We start from the raw sequence: 24,006 nt of genomic DNA on the forward strand, positions 1-24,006 counted from the left end.
ATATCCCACCCAGACTTGGATTCTGAACAATTCACAAGGCAACGTTCACATGATACAAGGGGGAGAGTGGCAGAGACTTCCACATGGAGAGAGAGAAAGGAGCAAGAGGCAGAGAAATGACACAAGGAAGTTTTTCCCTAGGAAAGGGGCCACTGGTCAGTTTTGCCTGGAGGTGAATTAGAGACAACATCTGTATGAAACAGTCCAAGGAAGAGTTTTGTTACTTATGTAGCACCTGGAGAAACTGCTTTTTGGATGAGGAAGAATGTAGCAGGCATGTGGCATGATTCTGCTAAGGCTTGGCTACAAGTCCTGCTGGGACCAGCCAAGCTTGTAGGGTAGGAATGGGGACAAGGCAGGACAGAACCTACGTGGGTATAAACAAGGCAATTCTCAGGTTGCTCTCCACAACTGGAGGAGTGGTCAGCAGCCAAATATTCCACGTCCAAATAGTTACGGTGCCATCGGACATAAGTCAGACAGGCTTTAAGAGCCAACAGGGTCTAACTCATCTCTTGGGAAGGAATGGAACAAAGGTGATAAAGGGCCAAAACCCAGGTGACTGATGACACTAGAAGTCCAAGTATGCAGCAGCTTCATGGCTCTTAGAAAACAGGTCTCAGCCAGTGAGTGGAAGGATAAAGAACTCTGTCAACCCCAGGTAGAGAGCATTTGCAAGAAATATCCAGGGTAGTAACAGTGATTATTTATAGTGAGGGATAATTCTATGCTATGCAGTTTACATATACTCTTATATAGTGCATTGTGGAACAGGTTTTCGTGCTCCCATTTAACAGATGAGGAAAATGAGACTCAGAGCAAGTAACAACCCAGTGCTATACACATATAAGTGGCAGAGCCATGGTTCAAACCCAGCACTGTGACTCACAGATCGTGTTCTTGAATATTAAACTCTACCCATTCCTCTACCCTTCTTCCAGCCCCCAACCCCCAAGAGCTATAGGTTATGTCAAAGATGTCACGATCTCAGCAGAGTTTAGCTGGTCAATAAGAATTGTTAATTGGGAAACTCAGGCAGAAGTCCATTTTTCATAGCCTGGGATATATTGAGAGGAATGTGATAATTTGGTGAGAACCCAGGATTCCTGCTTCAAGCCTAATCCTAGCCCCACTATCTCCACGGACTGATAATGCATTTTTGTCCAGTTCCGGATTGCTTCAGGACTTGGATGGTGGGTTGAAGAGTAAAGGCTAAAGTCCTCATCATGGCCGACTAGTCCCTCCATGATCCGGCCCTGGTCCCTTTCTAATGTCACCTCCTTCTATACTCCCTCTCAGCCACACTAGCCATTTTGCTGATCTGTTAATAAGTCAAACACACTCCTAGTCCAGGGCTTTGCACTGGCTGTTTCTTTAGCCTGGAATGCCCTCTTCCACATTCCCTCCACAAGGACAGGTATTTCTGCATGTTTTTTTTCACTGATTTACCCCAGGCACCGAGACAGTATCTGGCCCTTAGTAGATACTCAATAATAATATGTGTTGAGTGGTCTTGGTTTGCCAGTGCCCTCCTAGAAGAGCAAGTTATTCTGTTATTCTTTTACCTTTTCCTGCTAGTTTCTCTGTTCCCCTGCCAACACTTCCACCACCCTCCTCCTTAAGTTAGCCCCACATTTCTCTTCTAGTAAGTCATGCAGTTGGCACAGAGAGCCTGGTATTCCAAATCCTTAGAGAAAGTAAGCCTGCAGTGCTTTGCACGTAATAGGTGTTCAAAAAATATTTGTTGGAAGGATGGGACGAGTATTGCAGATTCTGTAACAGAGATATGTTTCAGTGCTAAGAGAGCAAAGAAGTCAGGTAGGGATTTGAGAGGGCTCAGTGAAGAGGGGCTTTTTGAACTTGATCTTGAAGGATAAGCAAGGATTCATCACACTGACAAGGAAAAAGAGGTATTTCAGGAAACAGGAACTGCTTGCATGAACACGTTACAGAAGATGTGTCTGCCCAATCCCCTTCCATTGCATGTTTATCCTTCTTTTAATAACAGGAACATAATTTTTCTTGGAGTGATTACCCATCCCCCTTTCTCAGTCCATTTGCCCTTTAACTCCAAGGGTGGATGTGACACCAGCCTGGCAAATCAGAGCACTGCCTGCCTCTGACTGCAGTGATTGGTTCGGGGATAGATGCTGACCTAATTTGGGCCAAGGAGAGCCAGGTCCAGGAATATTTTTCAAAAATACATTCATGGAAGGGCTTCCCTGGCGGCGCAGTGGTTGAGAATCTGCCTGCCAATGCAGGGGACACGGGTTCGAGCCCTGGTCTGGGAAGATCCCACATGCCGCGGAGCAACTAGGCCCGTGAGCCACAATTACTGAGCCTGCGCGTCTGGAGCCTGTGCTCCGCAACAAGAGAAGCCGCGATAGTGAGAGGCCTGCGCACCGCGATGAAGAGTGGCCCCCACTTGCCACAACTAGAGAAAGCCCTCTCACAGAAACGAAGACCCAACACAGCTATAAATAAAATAAATAAATAAACATAGAACAAAAATACATTCATGATTTCTTGTGTGGCTGAATTTGGAGTAGGAAGGATGTGAACAAGGAGTGTGGCCATCTTGCCTCCAGGAGAAGAGATCACCAAGAGAGTTTGCAAATGGACTCAACCCTAAAGGAGAAGCCAATTCCGATGTCAATGCCCAACGCCAAATTTGCCCCTGAGGTTTTTTTTTTTGGAGGGGGGCGTGGTAAGGTGGAAGAGCAATGAATTCTCATATTTCTTAATCCATTCTGTGTTGAATTTTTTACTGCTTGTGACCAAAAATGTCCTGACATATAGGAAGGAAAGGAAAAAGGAGCATAATGTGTTCAAATAGTACCAAACATTTAACTTTGAAGGACATAGAGACCATCCACCCTGATTGCAGAAGAGAAGACTGAAACGCAGAGAGGAGAAGTGGCTCCCTTGAGTTTCAGATCCAAAGAAGGACAAAGCCAGGAGGATGGAGGAGCAGAGCAGAAAAGGGGCAGATCTTAGGCAGAGGGAGGCAAGAGGTGACAGGCATTTTACTGTCCTCATTTAGCTTGTAAACAATTGGATTTGAAACCACAGAGCCAAGCTGAGTATATGTCCCTGACATCATCCACTGCTTTGTAAGAAGGTTCCGTGACCACTTGGTCAGGGCATGGCCAATAATGGCCTGGGGGCCAATGCTAGCATGACACGCAGACTGCAACTCATCAGGCTTCCCAAAGCCTTCAAACTAGCTTTGTGTAACCGAGACATGAAATTACAGACCTTTGCTTTATGAAACTGTTTTTTAAATTAGAAAGACCCTCACACAAATCCTGCACCAATGCTTTCAATAATATATATTTTTAAAACTGCAAATGGAGAACCAGGATAGCTCTCAGAGCTCGATGCTTTTTTCCAATAGATGGATAGACAAGTGACTTATGCAGATGTGGTATATACATTCCGCACAATTTGACCATGGTTAAAGGGTATTTATATTCTGATGCAGATAAAATTGAACGTGTCAACACTAATGCATTTTTCGAGGAGAATCACTACTTTCACCATAATTTCCATGGAAAATTTGTGTGCACACGCAGTAATAGACACATTTATAACATCAAAAGGATTCAATTTTCTTTTCAATCATACCACAGTATGAATCGCTTTTCCTATTGAATTTAACAATGAAGCACATTACCAGAGTCTAAAGGATGGGACACTTCGTCTTGCTCTTATGAAAGTACGTCAAACAATGGGTAATACATCACACAATGTCTCGGGTTAACTGAGCCTTTACACAGGCTGGCTGCTAATTTGCTTGGGCCAGCAGAATGTCACTTTTATTTAATTTTGCCAATAAGATCAGCAGGGATCCAAACTCTGTTAACTCCCAGTTATTAAAAGAGGTTTTTCTTGTTACATGCAGAGCTCATTAATTCATGTCTCTCCTAATTCAGAATTTGAGGTCTTTGGAACAGGAGGTAGGGGGTGCTTTATCTCTGCTATGAAGGAAGCAATTTCATCCAGTACGCAAGCTTCTGTGCAGACTGCTTAAGCTGCAGAAGAGACAAAGTCTTTCAAGACCTTTAGAAGAATTTGATATGTTAATTACAAATTGTTCCAAGGTAGTTACCAGAGCAGATCATCGAAAGGACTCCAGTAGGGAAAACTTTATCTTACCATCATTCATTCAGTCACTTGGTTATTCATCCAGTCATTTAATCATCCATCCATTCACCATCCCTACATCCATTCATTGACTCAGAATTTATTAAGTCCTTTCTGTTTGTCAGGGCTTGAGTTTGGAGCTTGGGCTACAAAATAAAAGACACATCCCCTGTTGAAAAGGCTTTCACGGTCTAGTGCAGGAGGCCAGCAGTTTGTGCAGGACGGTCCATTCACCCATGCTCCACCCCCACGTCCCTGTGATTCACTTTCCACTCTTCTTGACCCCACTCTGCTCTGGAAGGCTGCTGAACTTCAGTGTGCTCCCTTGTCTACCGGCTTCTGGTTTGCTTTGGTCAACTAGAAGCACTGGGAGTCAGCGCGTGCAAGGGAAATGAGATCAGGTATTTATTCCCAGCTCCCTCCAAGCAGAGACGCCGAGGGTTGGCTGAGTCCCTCTATCAGAGGTCAAGCTCCTGTCAGGTAGCCACTCCCTCCCCTCGCCCCTTCAGGCCTGGCATGGGAAGAGTACCCCATCATTACCAGCTCTGGGATCCTGCCCCAGCTCTTGTTCTCCTTAATCCATGTCCCCATCTTTGTAAATGCTTGTGTTTTGTTAAACTCTCCTCAAATTACCCACTCCAAGTGTGTCATCCTTTTCCTAACTGATACACAGGTGAACCAAAAATCATATGCAAAGATAGTATGGGCTGCAATAAATGAGCCAGGAGGCTGGGGAGCCCAGGAGAGAAAACAGCAGAGGTTACAGAATTCGTTTCCCACGGGTCAGTCCTATTCTGGTCTGCACTCTAAATAATCAAATTAGGGACTTCCCTGATGGTACAGTGGTTAAGAATCCACCTGCCAATGCAGGGGACACGGGTTCGAGCTCTGGTCCGGGAAGATCCCACGTGCCGCAGACCAGCTAAGCCCGTGTACCACAACTACTGAGACTGCGCTCTAGAACCTGCGAGCCACAACTACTGAGCCCGCATGCCACAACTGCTGAAGCTTGTGCGCCTAGAGCCCGTGCTCCACAACAAGAGAAGCCACCACAATGAGAAGCCTGCACACAGCAATGAGGAGTAGCCCCCGCTCGCCACAACTAGAGAAAGCCCACGCGCAGCAACGAAGACCCAATGCAGCCAAAAATAATTAAATAAAAGAAATAAATTTATAAATAAATAAATAAATAATCAAATTGCGTTTGCTTAAAAAATAGATCAATAATTTGGATCTTCCACAAATTTCAACTGCTCTTTCCTAGCCAGTCCAAGAAGCAGAGGTCTCTTTTGTACAAAGTTTTTCAGTTGTTAGAGGCAAAAGTGATAACACTCAAATGGGTGTTGAGGTTTGGAACCACAGCTAAGGAGTGAATATAGATCAGGCTTTGTTCTACCTAAGGTATCTTCTATAATTACTAGCTTGCGTCAAAAACTTCATTTTTGCTGACAGGAAGGGAAAGAGTTGCCTGGGAATTTGGAGCCTGACAAAATGCCCAGGGCATGTGTGGGTTTAATGTTCTGTCTTCTCTCACGATGTCATCAATCTCTTCAGCATTTGCATGAAGAACCTCAATTGGCCTAACTGTCACATTCAAAGAACCCATGGATTTTTGTAAAGCAGCCAATTCCTGAAAATGTGTTTCAACTTCTTCAGGCTAGTATTCTGTCATTTTTATCATACAAATAATATAAATTTAAAGAAGTATTTTTCACATTAACAAGTAGGTAAAAAGCTTCATTAACAAATATTTTTAGCTTGTTGATTGTTGGAAAGTAAATCAGGTTAAAGATCTCTATGCAGATTAGTTCAACTTGATCAGATATAAAACTACTTAAGATGCTTTACAGTTGTATTGCTATAATGAGGATTAAACATACACACTAACCTGGGAAGTAAAAGGTTTGGCTTCTAGGTGCCTCTGCCCTGTGGTGGAATTTCTGAGATAATGATAAGCCATTTAAGAAGGTCATTTCAACAGCTAGAGAGGGGATTTGGTACATGATATGTTGATGTGGCTCTTCTGACACAGGGAAAAATGTAAAGTTGTCATTTGAAAACAGCCTTTCCACAAAAAGAAATAATTTTGCACAAGTCTAAAGGTGAACATAAAATATTTATCTTTTGTATCCTGATGGACCTTCACATCTAAGAGGCCGTGCTTTGCTCCGCATATGTCTTGGTGTCTCGTTCATCCAGTAGACATGGCCGCAGCGCCAGGAGGCGTCAGGGTGAACTATGGAAGTAACAGAGTGCTCAGCTCCCCACCGCTGTCCCCAGCTCCATCTCAGACCACCCTGCCCTGCTCACTATGTTCCAATCACCTTGACATCTATGCCCTGTGGATGAGCTAGACACCTAGTGAATCAGGGTTTTTGCATGTGCTACTTTCTCTTTCTGGAATGTTCTCCTCATTTCTTCCTCTGGCCAACTTCTGTGTATCCTTCGAGTCATAGTGTAAAACGTCACTCCCTCAGGGAATTTTCCCTAAGTAACACTCCTCCCACCCTATCGCAACTCTCACTTGGCCAAGAGCCCTATTTTACACTGCCATAGACCCCACTTTTGTTCTTCTTAGTGTTTATCACAGTTGTACTTGGAACACTGTTAGTGTGCTGTTGCATTTAATGCCCATGTCCCTCGTTTGATTGTAAGTGTTATCTGGAATAGAGTCTGTCTTGTCAACCAGCTTTAATACCTAGTGTGATGTCTGCTGCAAAACAGGTGCTCAATAAATATTTGCTGAATTACTGAACAGATTAAGGCATCTTTCTTGTTCTCTGATTCCTAGAGCTAACCTCTACCCTGTAGGTTAGAACTGGAACTCCACTCCAGATGCTCGATGGATGGTTGTAAGAACTACATCCTACCTTACATGGGAAGAGTTGTGTCTTACATGAGCCAACTCCAGGCGTTTGGAGGACACCAGGGAATCTTCATAGTCAAGCCTGATTCTCACTGGGGAAGATCCTAAGAACCTTTCTGCAGAGGGAACCAGTCCTCTATTTCCCTCACCGAACTCCTATGTCCATTTCACTCACATGTCAATCTCCACTAAATATATGGAAGGAAGAATGAAAAAAGTGAGGATTTCAGGTTCATCTTGAGTGGAAATAAAGACTTAATGAGAAACAGAATAAAACACATCATTGGGGACTTCCCTGGTGGAGCAGTGGATAAGACTCCACGCTCCCAATGCAGGGGGCCTGGGTTCGATCCCAGGTCAGGGAACTAGTTCCCACATGCATGATGCGACTAAGAGTTCACATGCCACAACTAAGGAGCCCATGTGCTGCAACTAAGACCTGGTGCAACCAAATATATAAATACTAAAAAAAAAAAAAAAAAGATACACATGAAGAAAACCTCAAAGTTTAAAAAAAAAAAATCATTGAAGTAGTAAAGTTCAACTTGCTTTTTCACCAAAGTTCTGTCTTCTAGCACATGAACTTGAAGTAACAGGGCAACAGGGCAGTAGAAAGAAACAACGATAAAATAAAGAAGGTACATGAGAGTGTGTGTGTACGTCTCTGAATGCAAGTTCATACATTTCCATCTATGCATGCGTAAAGGTCTGAGGGGAATCCATCTTGCAAATTTCACAGTTGAAGAGAGAGGATAGCTTTCCAACTTTAGTTACAAATATTCTGAAGAAGCCCAGAGGTGTCTGTGTGGATGAAGAGAAATGTTGATAGCAGAGACTGAGTTGAACAGGGGACAACAATTAAGCTGACAAATTCCTCCCACCATAGAGCTAGAACCTGGAGTTCACTGGAGGGAAACTGAGCAATCCCAGAAGGTATCCCAGAGGCAAAGCTTGAAAAGCAGGAGTGAAAATTCCCAATTTGAGTAAACTCAGAACCCTAGACTCCTAGTGATAGAGGAATGTCTGTCTTCTGTGGACTGTCTCCCTGTAGGGGAGGTGAGTGTGGAGTGGAGAAAGGTAGTGAGCTACAGGGAGAAAATAAAGAAACACATATGAATGAGAGAGTGAAAGCAGACGAAGAAAGAAACATAGAGGATCTTCAGTAACTTGTAACTGGTGTTCTTCACATTTGGAATTGGGAAAACTAAAGGAGGCCCGGGTCCATGTGGATGAAGAAAGCATGAAAGAGCAAAATGGCCATAAAGTGTACATGCATGTGGATATGTGTGTGCATCTGTGAATACGTTCATACTTATCTTGCAGGTTCATGGGCATATATACTTGTGTGTAGTGAAGATAAATGCAAGTGTTGACACACAAATACGTATATATCGTTTTTTCTATATATGCACACGCACACCTGTGCTAAAGGTAATAACATCAAAGCTCAGGATATTACAGGATATCTTATACTTTAGAGGTAAAGGCTGATGACACTGGCAATCACATGCTGTTTTCTATGTTGTGACAAGCGTTTTATGTCCATTTTCTCATTTAATCCATAAAGTCTCCTGAGGTTCAAATTAGCATCCCTGTTTTGCTGATAAATCCTCTGAGTCTCCTGGAGGTCATGTGACTCGTCCATGTCACATAGCGACTAAGTGGCAGGGTTAGGATTTGAACCCAGATCTCTCTGGCATTGCAAGTGAGGCTCATCAGGACCTGGGCACCAATTAATGTACGGCCTAGAGCCCCACCTCCTGCAGACTGCCAGAGCATGACACCATGTTTCAACATGTTTTGAGACGTCCTCACTCCGCTTCTGAAATGGTAGCAGGCTACACCATCCCTGTCCAGCCAGAACAGTGTCCACCCCTCCCTCCCCACCCAACAGAAGCTCCTGAGGGCAGGACCTCCTCTGTTTCATTCCCTACTTCCTCCCCCACCTCCAGTGTCCTGCGCAGTCCCTGTCACAGAATAAGAATTCAGTAAACATTTATTGAATAAATGGTTGAATGATTAAATAGATGGTAACACTTGCCTAAATTATATAAAGAAATCCCATCGACCATCTTTCAAGTGCTCAGAACAACTAGCTAACATAAATTCCTGAGGGGACCTGCTTTAATACAAAAAGATGCGCATAATTTGTAATTAGCATATCAAGCACATTAGAAGCAGCAGCATTCCCCTCCAGTCCTTGTTTGTACTTCTTGTTAGCTTTGTAAACACTTTCTTCACAGTCAGAACAGACTTCCACCCGTTCCCCATCCAAATGAGCACAAGTCCTTACTTACCAAGGTCCTGGTGGAGGCGATTTCTCCTGGCGGACCAGGGAATGCCCTCTCCAGCTCCCCAGGTTCAAGGTTAAGCAACACTCGTGTCATCATCGGCTGTCCTGCCCTCGATTCAGATTAATGGGAATGACTCTAGCACCTATGCATATTGGTGAGGGTGAGGATTTCAAAGTAGGGCCTTCTGTGATATTTTACAGGATAAAACACCTGAATGTCCTGCCATGGAGATTCCCATGCCTCCCTGCATCTGGAGAAAATAAGCTGACTGGCCCAGAGAGGCTGGCCACATGCTGGGAGCCCAGAGCCCAGTTGGCAGCTCACGTCCAGTCATGTAGAGGTGAGCTTGTGAGGCAGGCTGGGGGTCAGCCTGAACACCACTCTCTGTGGTCAGAGGGATCAGGCACCAGGTGAAAGGCAGGGTAGGGAAGAAAAAAGGATGTGGGGTGAGGGTCTCAGGACCCAGACTGTAGAGCCATGCGAAAGAGTTTCAAATGCTCTGAGCATATAATCGCCCACCTATAAAATGAGACTGATGATAATATTTAATTCACACAGAGGATGAAGTGGATCGCATAACCATTAACCTCATATCTGGTCATTTCTGGCTTTCAATTTGAAAACAATCTATGGCATTAGCTGCCCCAACTTTGCCTCCCAACACAGTTTGTAGGAATGAGTTCAAAGCACTGATTTCTATTTCTTCAAACTTGTCTTGTGGGAACATCTCAACTTCTCCTTCCCACTTAAGTTCAGCCCAATGCATCCCATGCCCTGTTGCCTCTGTTTCATTGCCCTGGGTGAGGGAGGTATGGAGAGGCCAAGGCCATGGCTGCTCTCAGGCTGGGCAGATTGTGCTTCGATCCTGGTTTAGGCACTCCCTGCCTAGATGACCATGGCCATAGCGTTTCACCTCTCTAAGCCTCAGTTTCCTCATCAATGAAATGACAAGAATAATCCCCATTCGTTCATCCATCCATTCATTCCTTCTGCAAACCTTTATCTTTTCTGCAAGTGTTTGCTATATGCCAAGTGTTATGCTAAGTGCCAGGCACATATCCCTGACCTGCCTCAAAGGGGCTTAGGTTCTAACAGAGGATGATAAAATATAAAAAGCATAATAAAGAAGTAATATATATATATATATTATATATACAAAAAGTAATATATATATATAAAATATATATATATACACACATACATATGTATACTAGTGTATATATATATATATATATATATATATATATATATATACTAGTATATACGTGTGTGTGTGTGTGTGTACACAGCCATGACTACCAAGGAGGAAAAAAGAAAGCAGAGAAGGGGATATGGAGTATTGGGTGAGCTCCATAATTTGGGCCTCTCTCATTAGACGGCACATATAAATACAGACCTGAAGGAGGAAACGAGCAGGACATGAGGACATGTAGGGTAAAAATACTCCAGGCAGAGGAAACAGTAAGTGCAAAGGCCCTGAGGTAGGAGTGAGATTGGAGTGTTTGAAGCACAAGATGGAGGCCAATGTGGTGGCGCAGAGTGGGGGGGGGAGGGCAGAGCAGAGTACAGGAGAGTGAAATCAAGTCCCTGTAAAACCGAGTTCCCTGCTGAGTTTATGATTAACATCTCTATCCAAATCTCTATTCCCTTTTGTATCCCACTCTTTTTCCCCTCAGGATTGAGAAGATCAAAGAAAAGGGGGTCTGAAACAGAACAGGACTCTGTGGAGCTCTCCTGGGCACAAAAGCCCTTCCATGTCCCCCATTTCTTGTTTGTGGAAAATGGCTTTAGTCTCCTGGCCTTCTTTGAGTTCCAAAGAGCAGACTCAAGGAGTTACTAATTAGGGAAGTGAGGGAACACAGAAACAAAGGAAAAAGTCAAGCAAGAAAAGTAGTGATAGCTTAAACGATAGTTCATCGATAGAACAGAGTCCTAGTTCCTCTTCAAGGGATATACATGACAATCTGATGTATATCTTCAAGTTGTTCTGCAGAAATAAAGACGCCCCACCCAGGTGGAGGATAGTGACTACATGCTGACCACAAGCATGTAGACCCCAGACTGGATGGACCAGAAGTTTGATGGTTAAGTTTCCCAAAACATCACCCTGTCACCTCACTACCAATCAATCAGGAGAAAGTCTACAAGCTGCAACCTTCACCCCAAATGTTACCTTTAAAAACCCTCCCCTGAAAGCCATCAGAGAGTTCAGGTATTTTGAGCATGAGCTGCCCATTCTCCTTGCTTGGTGTTCTGCAATAAACACTACTTTCCTTCACCACAACCTGGTGTCAGATGATTGGCTTTGCTGTGCACAGGCAAGTGGACCTGAGTTTGGTTCGGTAACAAGATGAGGGCAGAGTCATATGAAGTGGGGTTATTTCACACTATTTTTATAAATATATTTTATAGATATATTTGTAATTAAATAACATGTATATGATTATGTCAAACACATAGCAGGCATTCAATTAAGAATTCTTTTTTTAGCAAAAAATAAACAAATGGGACCTAATCAAACTTAAAATCTTTCACACAGCAGAGGAAACCATCAAGAAAAACCAAAAAGACAACCTATGGAAAGGGAAAAACATTTGCAAACTATGCAACCGAAAAGGGGTTAATATTCAAAATACATAAACAGCTCATACAACTCAATATCAAAAAAACAAACAACCCAAACAATAAATGGGCAGAAAACCTAAATAGACATCCCTTCAAAGATGACATACAGGTGTCCAACAGGCACATGAAAAGATGTTCAACATCACTAATTATTAGAGAAATGCAGATCAAAACCACAATGAGATATCACCTCATATGGGTCAGAATGGCCATCATCAAAAAGTTTACAAATAATATATGCTGGAGAGGGTGTGGAGAAAAGGGAACCTTCCTACATTGTTGGTGGGAGTGTAAATTTGTGCAGCCACTATGAAAAACAAAAACAGTATTGAGTTTCCTTAAAAAAACTAAAAATAGAGTTACCATATGATCCAGCAATCCCACTCCTGGGTACATATCCGAAAAAGAAGAAAACACTACTTTGAAAAGATACATGCACCCCACTGTTCATAGCAGCACTATTTACAATTGCCAAGACATGGAAACAACCCAAGAGCCCATCAACAGACAATTGGCTTAAGAAGATGTGGTACAGGAGGAGCTTCAAGATGGTGGAAGAGTAAGACGTGGAGATCACCTTCCTCTCCACAAATACATCAGAAATACATCTACACGTGTAACAACTCCTACAGAACACTTACTGAACGCTGGCAGAAGAACTCAGACCTCCCAAAAGGCAAGAAACTCCCTGCGTACCTAGGCAGGGCAGAAGAAAAAAGAAAAAACAGAGACAAAAGAATAGGGACGGGACCCGCACCAGTGGGAGGGAGCTGTGCAGGAGGAAAGGTTTCACACACTAGGAAGCCCCTTCGCGGGCGGAGACTTCGGGTGGCGGAGGAGGGGAGCTTCGGAGCCACGGAGGAGAGCGCAGCCACAGGGGTGCGGAGGGCAAAGCGGAGAGATTCCCGCACAGAGGATTGGTGCCAGCCAGCACTCACCAGCCCGAGAGGCTTGTCTGCTCACCCGCCGGGGCAGGTGGGGGCTGGGAGCTGAGGCTTGGGCTTCGGAGGTCAGATCCCAGGGAGAGGACTGGGGTTGGCTGCGTGAACACAGCCTGAAGAGGGTTAGTGCACCACAGCTAGCCGGGAGGGAGTCCGGGAAAAGGTCTGGAGCTGCTGAAGAGGCAAGAGACTTTTTCTTGCCACTTTGTTTCGTGGTGCACGAGGAGAGGGGATTAAGAGCGCCGCTTAAAGGAGCTCCAGAGATGGGCGCGAGCCGCGGCTATCAGCGCGGAACCCAGACGGGCATGGGACATCAAGGCTGCTGCTGCTGCCACCAAGAAGCCTGTGTACAAGCACAGGTCACTATCCACACCTCCCCTCCTGGGAGCCTGTGCAGCCCGTCACTGCCAGGGTCCCGTGATCCAGGAACAACTTCCCCGGGAGAACGCACGGCGCGCCTCAGGCTGTTGTAACATCAGCCGGCCTCTGCCACCGCAGGCTCACCCCGCACTCCATACTCCTCCCTTCCCCCGGCCTAGGTGAGCCAGAGCTCCCGAATCAGCTGTTCCTTTAACCCGGTCCTGTCTGGGCAAAGAACAGACACCCTCAGGCGACCTACATGCAGAGACGGGGCCAATCCAAAGCTGAACTCCAGGAGCTGTGTGAACAAAAAGGAAAATTTCTCCCAGCAGCCTCAGGAGCAGTGGATTAAATCTCCACAATCAACTTGATGTACCCTGCATCTGTGGAATACCTGAATAGACAACGAATCATCCCAAATTGAGGCGGTGGACTTTGGGAGCAACGATATATATATATTTTTTCCTTTTTCCCTTTTTGTGAGTGTGTATGTGTATGCTTCTGTGTGTGATTTTGTCTGTATACCTTTGCTTTTACCATTTGTCCTAGGGTTCTGTCTGTCCGTTCTTTTTGTTTTCTTTTTAGTGTAGTTTCAAGCGCTTGTTATCATTGGTGGATTTGTTTTTTGGTTTGGTTGCTCTCTAATTCCTTTCTTTCTTTTCTTTAAATTATTTAAAAAATTTTTAAAATTCTTAATAATTATTTTTTATGTTAATAACTTTTTAATTTAATTTTATTTTATTTTTTCTTTCTCTCTCTCTCTCTTTCTCTCTCCCTCTCTCCCTCCCTCCCTCCCTCTCTCTCTCTCTCTTTCTTTCTTCCTCCCTTTAATTCTGAGCCATGTGGATGACAGGGTCTTGGTGCTCCAGCTGGGCATCAGGCCTGTGCCTCTGAGGTGGGAGAGCCAAGTTCAGGACATTGGTCCACCAAAGACCTCCCAGCTCCACAAAATATCAAACGGCAGACATCTCCCAGAGATCTCCATCTCAACGCCAAGACCAGCTCCACTCAACGACCAGCAAGCTACAGTGCTGGACACCCTATGCCAAACAACTACCAAGACAGGAACACAACCCCACCCATTAGCAGAGAGGCTGCCTAAAATCATAATAAGGTCACAGACACCCCAAAACACACCACCAGGCGGGGACCTGCCCAACAGAAAGACAAGATCCAGCCTCATCCACCAGAAAACAGGCACTAGTCCCCTACACCAGGAAGTCTACACAACCCACTGAACCAACCTTAGCCACTGGGGGCAGACACCAAAAACAATGGGGACTACGAACCTGCAGCCTGAGCAAAGGAGACCCCAGACACAGTAAGTTAAGCAAAATGAGAAGACAGAGAAACACACAGAAGATGAAGGAGCAAGGTAAAAACCCACCAGACCTAACAAATGAAGAGGAAATAGGCAGTCTACCTGAAAAAGAATTCAGAATAATGATAGTAAAGATGATCCAAAATCTTGGAAATAGAATAGAGAAAATACAAGAAACGTTTAACAAGGACCTAGAAGAACTAAAGAGCAAACAAACAGTGATGAACAACACAATAAATGAAATTAAAAATTCTCTAGAAGGAACCAATAGCAGAATAACTGAGGCTGAAGAACGGAGAAGTGACCTGGAAGATAAAATAGTGGAAATAACTATTGCAGAGCAGAATAAAGAAAAAAGAATGAAAAGAATTGGGGATAGTCTCAGAGACCTCTGGGACAACATTAAATGCACCAACGTTCAAATTATAGGGTTCCCAGAAGAAGAAGAGAAAAAGAAAGGGACTGAGAAAATATTTGAAGAGATTATAGTTGAAAACTTCCCTAATATGGGAAAGGAAATAGTTAATCAAGTCCAGGAAGCACAAAGAGTCCCACACAGGATAACTCCAAGGAGAAACACACCAAGACACATATTAATCAACTATCAAAAATTAAATACAAAGAAAAAATATTAAAAGCACTAAGGGAAAAACAACAAATAACATACAAGGGAATCCCCATAAGGTTAACAGCTGATCTCTCAGCAGAAACTCTGCAAGCCAGAGGGAGTGGCAGGACATATTTAAAGTGATGAAAGGGAAAAACCTGCAACCAAGATTACTGTACCCAAAAGGATCTCATTCAGATTTGATGGAGAAAATAAAACTTTTACAGGCAAGCAAAAGCTAAGGAATTCAGCACCACCAAACCAGCTTTACAACAAATGCTAAAGGAACTTCTCTAGGCAGGAAACACAAGAGAAGGAAAAACCCTACAAAAACAAACCCCAAACAATTAAGAAAATGGTAATAGGAACATATATATTGATAACTAACTTAGATGTAAATGGATTAAATGCTCCAACCAAAAGACACAGATTGGCTGAATAGATACAAAACCAAGACCCGTATATATGCTGTCTACAAGAGACCCACTTCAGACCTAGGGACACATACAGACTGAAAGTGAAGGGATGGAAAAAGATATTCCATGCAAAAGGAAATCAAAAGAAAGCTGAAGTAGCAATTCCCATATCAGACAAAATAGACTTTAAAACAAAGACTATTACAAGAGACAAAGAAGGACACTACATAATGATCAAGGGATCAATCCAAAAAGAAGATGTAACAATTGTAAATATTTATGCTTCCAACATAGGAGCACCTCAATATGTAAGGCAAATGCTAACAGCCATAAAAGGGGAAATCGACAGTAACACAATCATAGTAGGGGACTTTAACACCCCACTTTCACCAATGAACCTATTATCCAAAATGAAAACAAATAAGGAAATGCAAGCTTTAAAAAATACATTAAACAAGATGGACTTAATTGATATTTATAGGACATTCCATTCAAAAACAACAGAATACACTTTCTTCTCAAGTGCTCATGCAACATTCTCCAGGAGAGATCATATCTTGGGTCACAAATCAAGCCTTGGTAAATTTAAGAAAATTGAAATCATATCATGTATCTTTTCTGACCACAACACTATGAGACTAAATATCAATTACAGGAAAAGATCTGTAAAAAATACAAACATATGGAGGCTAAACAATACACTACTTAATAACCAAGAGATCACTGAAGAAATCAAAGAGGAAATCCAAAAATACCTAGAAGCAAATGACAATGAAAACACGACGACCCAAAACCTATGGGATGCAACAAAAGCAGTTCTAAGAGGGAAATTTATAGCAGTACAATCCTACCTTAAGAAATAAGAAACATCTCAAATAAACAACCTAACCTTACACCTAAAGCAATTAGAGAAAGAAGAACAAAAAAACCCCTAAGTTAGCAGAAGGAAAGAAATCATAAAGATCAGATCAGAAATAAATGAAAAAGAAATGAAGGAAACAACAGCAAAGATCAATAAAACTAAAAGCTGGCTCTTTGAGAAGATAAACAAAGTTGATAAACCATTAGCCAGACTCATCAAGATAAAAAGGGAGAAGACTCAAATCAATAGAATTAGAAATGAAGAAGGAGAAGTAACAATTGACACTGCAGAAATACAAAGGATCATGAGAGATTACTACAAGCAACTCTTTGCCAATAAAAATGGACAACCTGGAAGAAATGGACAAATTCTTAGAAAAGCACAACCTTCCAAGACTGAACCAGGAAGAAATAGAAAATACAAACAGACCAATCACAAGCAGTGAAATTGAGACTGTGATTAAAAACCTTCAAACAAACAAAACCTCAGGACCAGATGGCTTCACAGGAGAATTCTATCAAACATTTAGAGAAGAGCTAACACCTATCCTTCTCAAACTCTTCCAAAATATAGCAGAGGGAGGAACACCCCCAAATTCATTCTACAAGGCCACCATCACCCTGATACCAAAATGAGACAAAGATGCCACAAAGAAAGGAAACTACAGACCAATATCACTGATGAACACAGATGCAAAAATCCTTAACAAAATACTAGCAAACAGAATCCAACAGCACATTAAAAGGATCATATACCATGATCAAGTGGGGTTTATCCCAGGAATGCAATGATTCTTCAATATATGCAAATCAATCAATGTGATACACCATATTAACAAATTGAAGGATAAAAACCATATGATCATCTCAATAGATGCAGAAAAAGCTTTTGACAAAATTCAACACCCATTTATGATAAAAACCCTCCAGAAAGTAGGCATAGAGGGAACTTACCTCAACATAATAAAGGCCATATATGACAAACCCACAGCAAACATCATCCTCAATGGTGAAAAACTGAAACCATTTCCACTAAGATCAGGAACAAGACGAGGTTGCCCACTCTCACCACTATTATTCAACATTGTTTTGGAAGTTTTAGCCACAGCAATCAGAGAAGAAAGAGAAATAAAAGGAATCCAAATCAGAAAAGAAGTAAAGCTGTCACTGTTTGCAGATGACATGATACTATACATAGAGAATCCTAAAGATGCTACCAGAAAACTACTAGAGCTAATCAATGAATTTGGTAAAGTAGCAGGATACAAAATCAATGCCCAGAAGTCTCTTGCATTTCTATACACAAATGATGAAAAATCTGATAGTGAAATTAAGGAAACACTCCCATTTACCACTGCAACAAAAAGAATAAAATACCTAGGAATAAACCTACTTAAGGAGACAAAAGACCTGTATGCAGAAAGCTATTAAGACACTGATGAAAGAAATTAAAGATGATACAAACAGATGGAGAGACATACCATGTTCTTGGATTGGAAGAACCTACATTGTGAAAATGACTATACTACCCAAAGCAAACTACAGATTCAGTGCAATCCCTATCAAACGACCACTGGCATTTTTCACAGAACTAGAACAAAAAATTTCACAATTTGTATGGAAACAGAAAAGACCCTGAATAGCCAAAGGAATCTTGAGAAAGCAAAACGGAGCTGGAGGAATCAGGCTCCCTGACTTCAGACTATACTACAAAGCTACAGTAATCAAGACAGTATTCTACTGGCACATAAACAGAAATATGGATCAATGGAACAGGATAGAAAGCCCAGAGATAAACCCACGCACATATGGTCACCTTATTTTTGTTAAAGCAGGCAAGAATATATAATGGAGAAAAGACAGCCTCTTCAATAAGTGGTGCTGGCAAAACTGGACAGCTACATGTAAAAGAATAAAATTAGAACACTCCCTAACACCATACACAAAAATAAACTCAAAATGGATTAATGTAAGGCCATACACTATAAAACTCTTAGAAGAAAACATAGGCAGAACACTCTATGACATAAATCACAGCAAGATTCTTTTTGACCCACCTCCCAGAGAAATGGAAATAAAAACAAAAATAAACAAATGGGACCTAATGAAACTTAAAAGCTTTTGCACAGCAAAGGAAACCATAAACAAGATGAAAAGACAACCCTCAGAATGGGAGAAAATATTTGCAAATGAAGCAACTGACAAAGGATTAATCTCCAAAATTTATAAGTAGCTCATGCAGCTCAATATCAGAAAAACAAACAACCCAATCCAAAAATGGACAGAAGACCTAAATAGACATTTCTCCAAAGAAGATATACAGATTGCCAACAAACACATGAAAGAATGCTCATCATTAATCATTAGAGAAATGCAAATCAAAACTACAATGAGATATCACCTCACACCAGTCAGAATGGCCTTCATCAAAAAATCTACAAACAATAAATACTGGAGAGGGTGTGGAGAAAAGGGAACCCTCTTGCACTGTTGGTGGGCATGTAAATTGATACAGCCACTATGGAGAACAGTATGGAGGTTCCTTAGAAAACTAAAAATAGAAATACCATATGACCCAGCAATCCCACTACTGGGCACATACCCTGAGAAAACCATAATTCAAAAAGTCATGTACCAGAATGTTCATTGCAGCTCTATTTACAATAGCCAGGACATGGAAGCACCCTAAGTGTCCATCGACAGATGAATGGATAAAGAAGATGTGGCACATATATACAATGGAATATTACTCAGCCATAAAAAGAAACGAAATTGAGTTATTTGTAGTGAGGCGGATGGACCTAGAGTCTGTCATACAGAGTGAAGTAAGTCAGAAAGAGGAAAATGAAATACCATATGCTAACACATATATATGGAATCTAAAAAAAAAAAAAAACGTCATGAAGAACCTAGGGTCAGGACGGGAATAAAGACGCAGACCTACTAGAGAATCAACTTGAGAACACAGGGAGGGGGAAGGGTAAGCTGGGACAAAGTGAGAGAGTGGCATGTACATATATACACTACCAAATATAAAACTGATAGCTAGTGGGAAGCAGCCGCAAAGCACAGGGAGATTAGCTCGGTGCTTTGTGACCACGTAGAGGGGAGGGATAGGGAGGGTGGGAGGGAGGGAGACGCAAGAGGGAAGAGATATGTATACGTATAGCTGATTCACTTTGTTATAAAGAAGAAACTAACACACCATTGTAAAGCAATTATACTCCAATAAAGATGTTAAAAAAAAAAGATGTGGTACATATATACAATGGAATATTACTCAGCCATAATAAAGAATGATATATTGCCATTTGCAGCCACATGGATGGACCTAGAGAATATCATACCAAGTGAAGTAAGTCAAACAGAGAATGACAAATATTATATGATATCACTTATGTGTGGAATCTGAAAAGTAATACAAATGAATTTATATACAAAACGGAAATAGACTCACAGACATAGAAAACAAACTTATGGTTACCAATGGGGAAAGGGGGGGGGGATAAATTAGGAGTATGGGATTAACAGGTACAAGTGATTATACATAAAATAGATAAGCAACAAGTATTTACTATATAGCACAGGGAACTATATTCAATATTTTATAATAATCTATCATGGAAAATAATCTAGAAAATATATATATATATATAACTGAATCACTTTGCTATACACCTAAAACACAATATTGTAAATCAACTATACCTCAATTTAAAAAAGAATTTTTTTCTTCCTTCTCACGGAGAAAATGAATTTAAAAACCTTGCCAAAATTGCAATTTAGGGGCCAAAGAAGTTAACAGGAATTTCTGGGGGCCATACCTTCCTTCCCACTGGGGTATCAGCCATTTTACTTGCTTTGAGGGATGGTGACATTTCTTAACTTGCCTTCCTAGGTGGCAGCTACTTCTGCTTTGACACCTCTGGTATTTTAGTTTGCACTTCTGTGCCTGGGCCCCTTACTAGAACCGCTTGGTCCCTATCTCAACAGTATTTAGCCCTCACCAGCAGCCTCCTTTTGGTCTGAGCACTGCCTTCCCTGGCAGGGGTGATATTGTGACTTGTAAGAAATACATATTTGGTCTTTGTCCACAGCTCCTGGCTCACAACTCCCCAAAACCCTTGGAATTCCCTGAGTGATAAGAGCAATCTTTTGTTATGATATTTGGTCTCTTGCCCTCAGTTCCTGAAAACCCTTCTGAGCCATAAAGGTGAAATGAGTGTCTTGTTATTCCTAACAAGCCCTTTTCCACAATCACTACTGGGCTTCTGTTAATGAGGTGACTTTTGGAAAACACCTAAGGATGGGGAGAGTTGGCTATCAGGGGAACCAACCATGAATAGAGGGTGGAACTCAGTCTTGCCTCCTGATTTCTGGGAAATGGAGAGGAGCTGGAGGTTGAATCAGTCACTGATGGCCAATGATTTAATCAACAATGCCTGTGTAACGGAGCCTCCATAAAAACCCAAAAGGAGGGCACATGGAGAGCTTCCAGGTTGGGAACTAGAAAAAGTTCTCCTGCCACCAGGCTGAGCCCCAAGCTCCACGAGGACAGAAACTCCTTTGTTTGGAACCTCACCCTATGAATCACTTTATCTGGCTGTTGATTTGTACCCTTTAACGTCCTTTGTAATAATCTGTTATTCTAGTGAGTAAACAGGTTTCCTGAGTCTGTGAGCTGCTCTAGCAAATTAATCAAACCCAAAAGGGGATTATGGGAACCTGTGATTTATAGCCAGTCATTCAGAAGTTCAGGTAACAATCTGGACTTGTGATCGGCATTTGAAGTGGGGACCGTTTTGTGGGACTGAGCTGTTAACCTGTGGAATCTGATGCTATCTCTGCATAGATAGTGTCAGAATTGAGTTGAATTATAGGATACCCAGCTGGTGTCTAAGAATTGCTTGGTGCTGTAGGGGAACCCATCTTGCCCCAATGGTGGAATTGCATCTTGAGACATTTTTTAGCACAAAAGTGGCGATTCTACTAAGGTCATTTTGATGTGGGCTGGGCTCAAGGATGAGATAGGAACAGGTGTGCAATGATTGTTGTACCCACGCCTTGGGAAGGGAAAATGGGGAGGAGAAGGCATGTTAAAATGTCCCTAGCATTAAAAAGCAGCAAGGCTGCCTCTAAATGACTAGACTGTAAGGTCATTGCCCTTCTGAATGTGTCTTTGACTTCCTGAGCCATCAGTATTTACAGATTCCTCACTTCTCCCATTCATCTGACAGACCAGTCTCTACTATGAGGAAGGGAATCATGACAGATGAATCATTTGGGAAAAAGTAGAGACGGTGGAGCTAAAATGAATCTATTGCTAATTTTTGGAAGAACCTAATAACCATTATCTTATTTAATCCTCACAACAAACCTATGAGGTAGATACTAGTAATAGTCCCATTTTACAGGAAAAAAAGCAATATAAGGATCAGAGAAGTTAAGTATTATGCCTGAGACCACACAGCCAGGGAGTAGTGGAGTTGGGGCTCAAAGCCATTTCTGTCTGATCCTTTAATGCTTTCATGCACTGATTTCTGCAGAAAAAAATTGAGGGGTGTTGACATAGTTCATGAGCCTTCAGGCTTCTACTCCCCAGCACTAGAATTAAGCAGCACTCTGGAGAGCTTTAGGAAATCAATAAATCAAGTACTCACTGAGAGTCACCTCTGTACTCAGAGCTAGGTTAGTGCCACAGAGAATTTAAAAGGCAAATAATTTCTCCTTCGTCTATTGCTTATACCTAACTGAGTAGAAAAGCCTTTACCACAGGCATAGAGTGAAGAACACGGTGCTGGAGGGAATGCTGATGTTTAAGGAGCTGCAGCAAGGAAGGCCTCTGGCAAAGCTGACATAGGAGCTTGTCTCTGGCAGATGACAAATGCGCAAGTTGGATGTGGGTGAAGGCACGAATGCAATGGTCAGAATGCTATGACGGGGCAGGATGGCAGTGAGGGATCAGTGGTGCCTAGAATATAGGCTGGGTGATGGGGCACGTGGAGGATGGTAACCCCACAGGAATTAGCAGGTGTTCCAGGCCCCGTGGTTTTGAGAACTTGTAGCTGACAAGATGCCATCATCACGTCTTGTCTCATTTAATCCTCACCTCAGTCTAGCAAAGTAGTCTTGGTTATCCCTAACAATAAGTAAGGCAGCAAAGGCACTCAGTAATGAAATGACTTGCCTGAAGTCTCATAGACTCTAATTAAAGCAATCCCTGACGCAAACACATGTGTCCTGACTTAGATCCTCAAGCCTCACACAGCGCAGTGCTGTAGGATGAGACCTTTGCAGAAGACTGGGAATGCGAGGCAGAGGAGAAAAGAGAGAGCTGTTGATCTCCTGTTATAACAAGTGAGAGGCCAAAGACCAACGAGAGTCAGGATCAAAAGTGCTGTCCTGCTGAGGATTGCAGGGAAAAGAAAAAGGGAATGTTTAAAAAGAAGGCAAAGAAGGAAAAAAAGAGGAAGGATGATAAAGAGAAAGAAGAAAGAGTAGAAAGATGACAACAGAAGTGGAAGAAGATGGAGAAGAGACAGCAAGTAAAAAGGAGGAGGAGGAAAGAAGATGAGGGTGAGATGGGTAGTTATTCTTTTTTTTAATCTCATACTCTTTCTTTTCTTTCTTTCTTTCCTTCCTTCCTTCCTTCCTTTCTTTCTTTCTCCTTCCTTCCTTCCTTTTATTGGAGTATAATTGCTTTACAATGTTGTGTTAGTTTCTGCTGTACAATGAAGTGAATCAGCTGTATGTATACATATAACCTCTCCCTCTTGGACCTCCCTCCCCCCCCCCCCACATCTAGGTGGTCACAGATGTGTAGTTATTCTTGCACTTGAGTGCAGCACAGGGAAACCCTTTGCCCCTGCACTGGAGGGCACAGTAAAATAGAGCATACTAACCACTAGGTGGCACCAGTGAGCCTCCCCTCTTCCCCAGTGTTGCGTCTAGAGCAGAGTGGATTTCAGTTCACCTGCTGGCAGGGCAAAGAATCATGGGTACTACTGGAGAAAGCATCACCATATTGGATGAGAGCCTGGTTATCGAAATCTGTCTACCCTGCATGCTACATGATCCCACAAGGCTCCAAGGAAAGAAACCAGGCTACCCAAAGCAGTGTTCTGGCTTCCTCCTAACAATCATGTGACCTTAGGTAAATTATCTCATCTCTTAGAGCCCTGATTTCCTCATCTATAAACCTGTCTTATATGTGAAAAATCTTAGATGCAAGAAATAAAGAAGTGCATTCCAAATACTAGACATAATTCAAGGAGACTATGGGGAAAGATGAGACCAAATAGGCAGGGAACAGACCATGGGGAAAAAGCCATTTTTAAGGAGTCTATATGTTAAAGGAGATGGTGATACAGTAAAAGGTTTTAACTGGAGATGAGGAAAGAGAATATGGAATAGTCCTAGGGCCTTGAACAAAGAGAAAGGGCGAAGGGTGGAGGGCTGGAAAGCATCAGGAACACACACACACACACACACAGACACACATATGCAGTTATTTAAGTACCACTGAGGCAGTAGGAAGAAAAGAGTTTAAAAAGGAAAGACTGCTCAAGA

At 42.3% G+C, this 24,006-nt stretch overlaps 2 long non-coding RNA genes across 2 annotated transcripts in view; both read right to left on the bottom strand.

Annotated features, from left to right (window-relative positions):
* The window catches only part of LOC309605632, a 50,189-nt gene extending 27,118 nt beyond the window's left edge, over positions 1-23,071 (bottom strand). Inside the window, exon 1 of the long non-coding RNA XR_014231458.1 lies at positions 14,290-23,071. This is a non-coding gene — a long non-coding RNA (uncharacterized lncRNA). The remainder of the gene's footprint in view (positions 1-14,289) is intronic.
* LOC309605651 overlaps positions 1-24,006 on the bottom strand; it is a 923,254-nt gene that overhangs the window by 192,869 nt on the left and 706,379 nt on the right. The gene's annotated exons all lie outside the window — the stretch shown is intronic.

This window comes from Balaenoptera borealis, assembly GCF_965194805.1.
Source record: "Balaenoptera borealis genome assembly, chromosome: 11".
In the NCBI taxonomy this organism is placed as follows: Eukaryota; Metazoa; Chordata; class Mammalia; order Artiodactyla; family Balaenopteridae; genus Balaenoptera; species Balaenoptera borealis.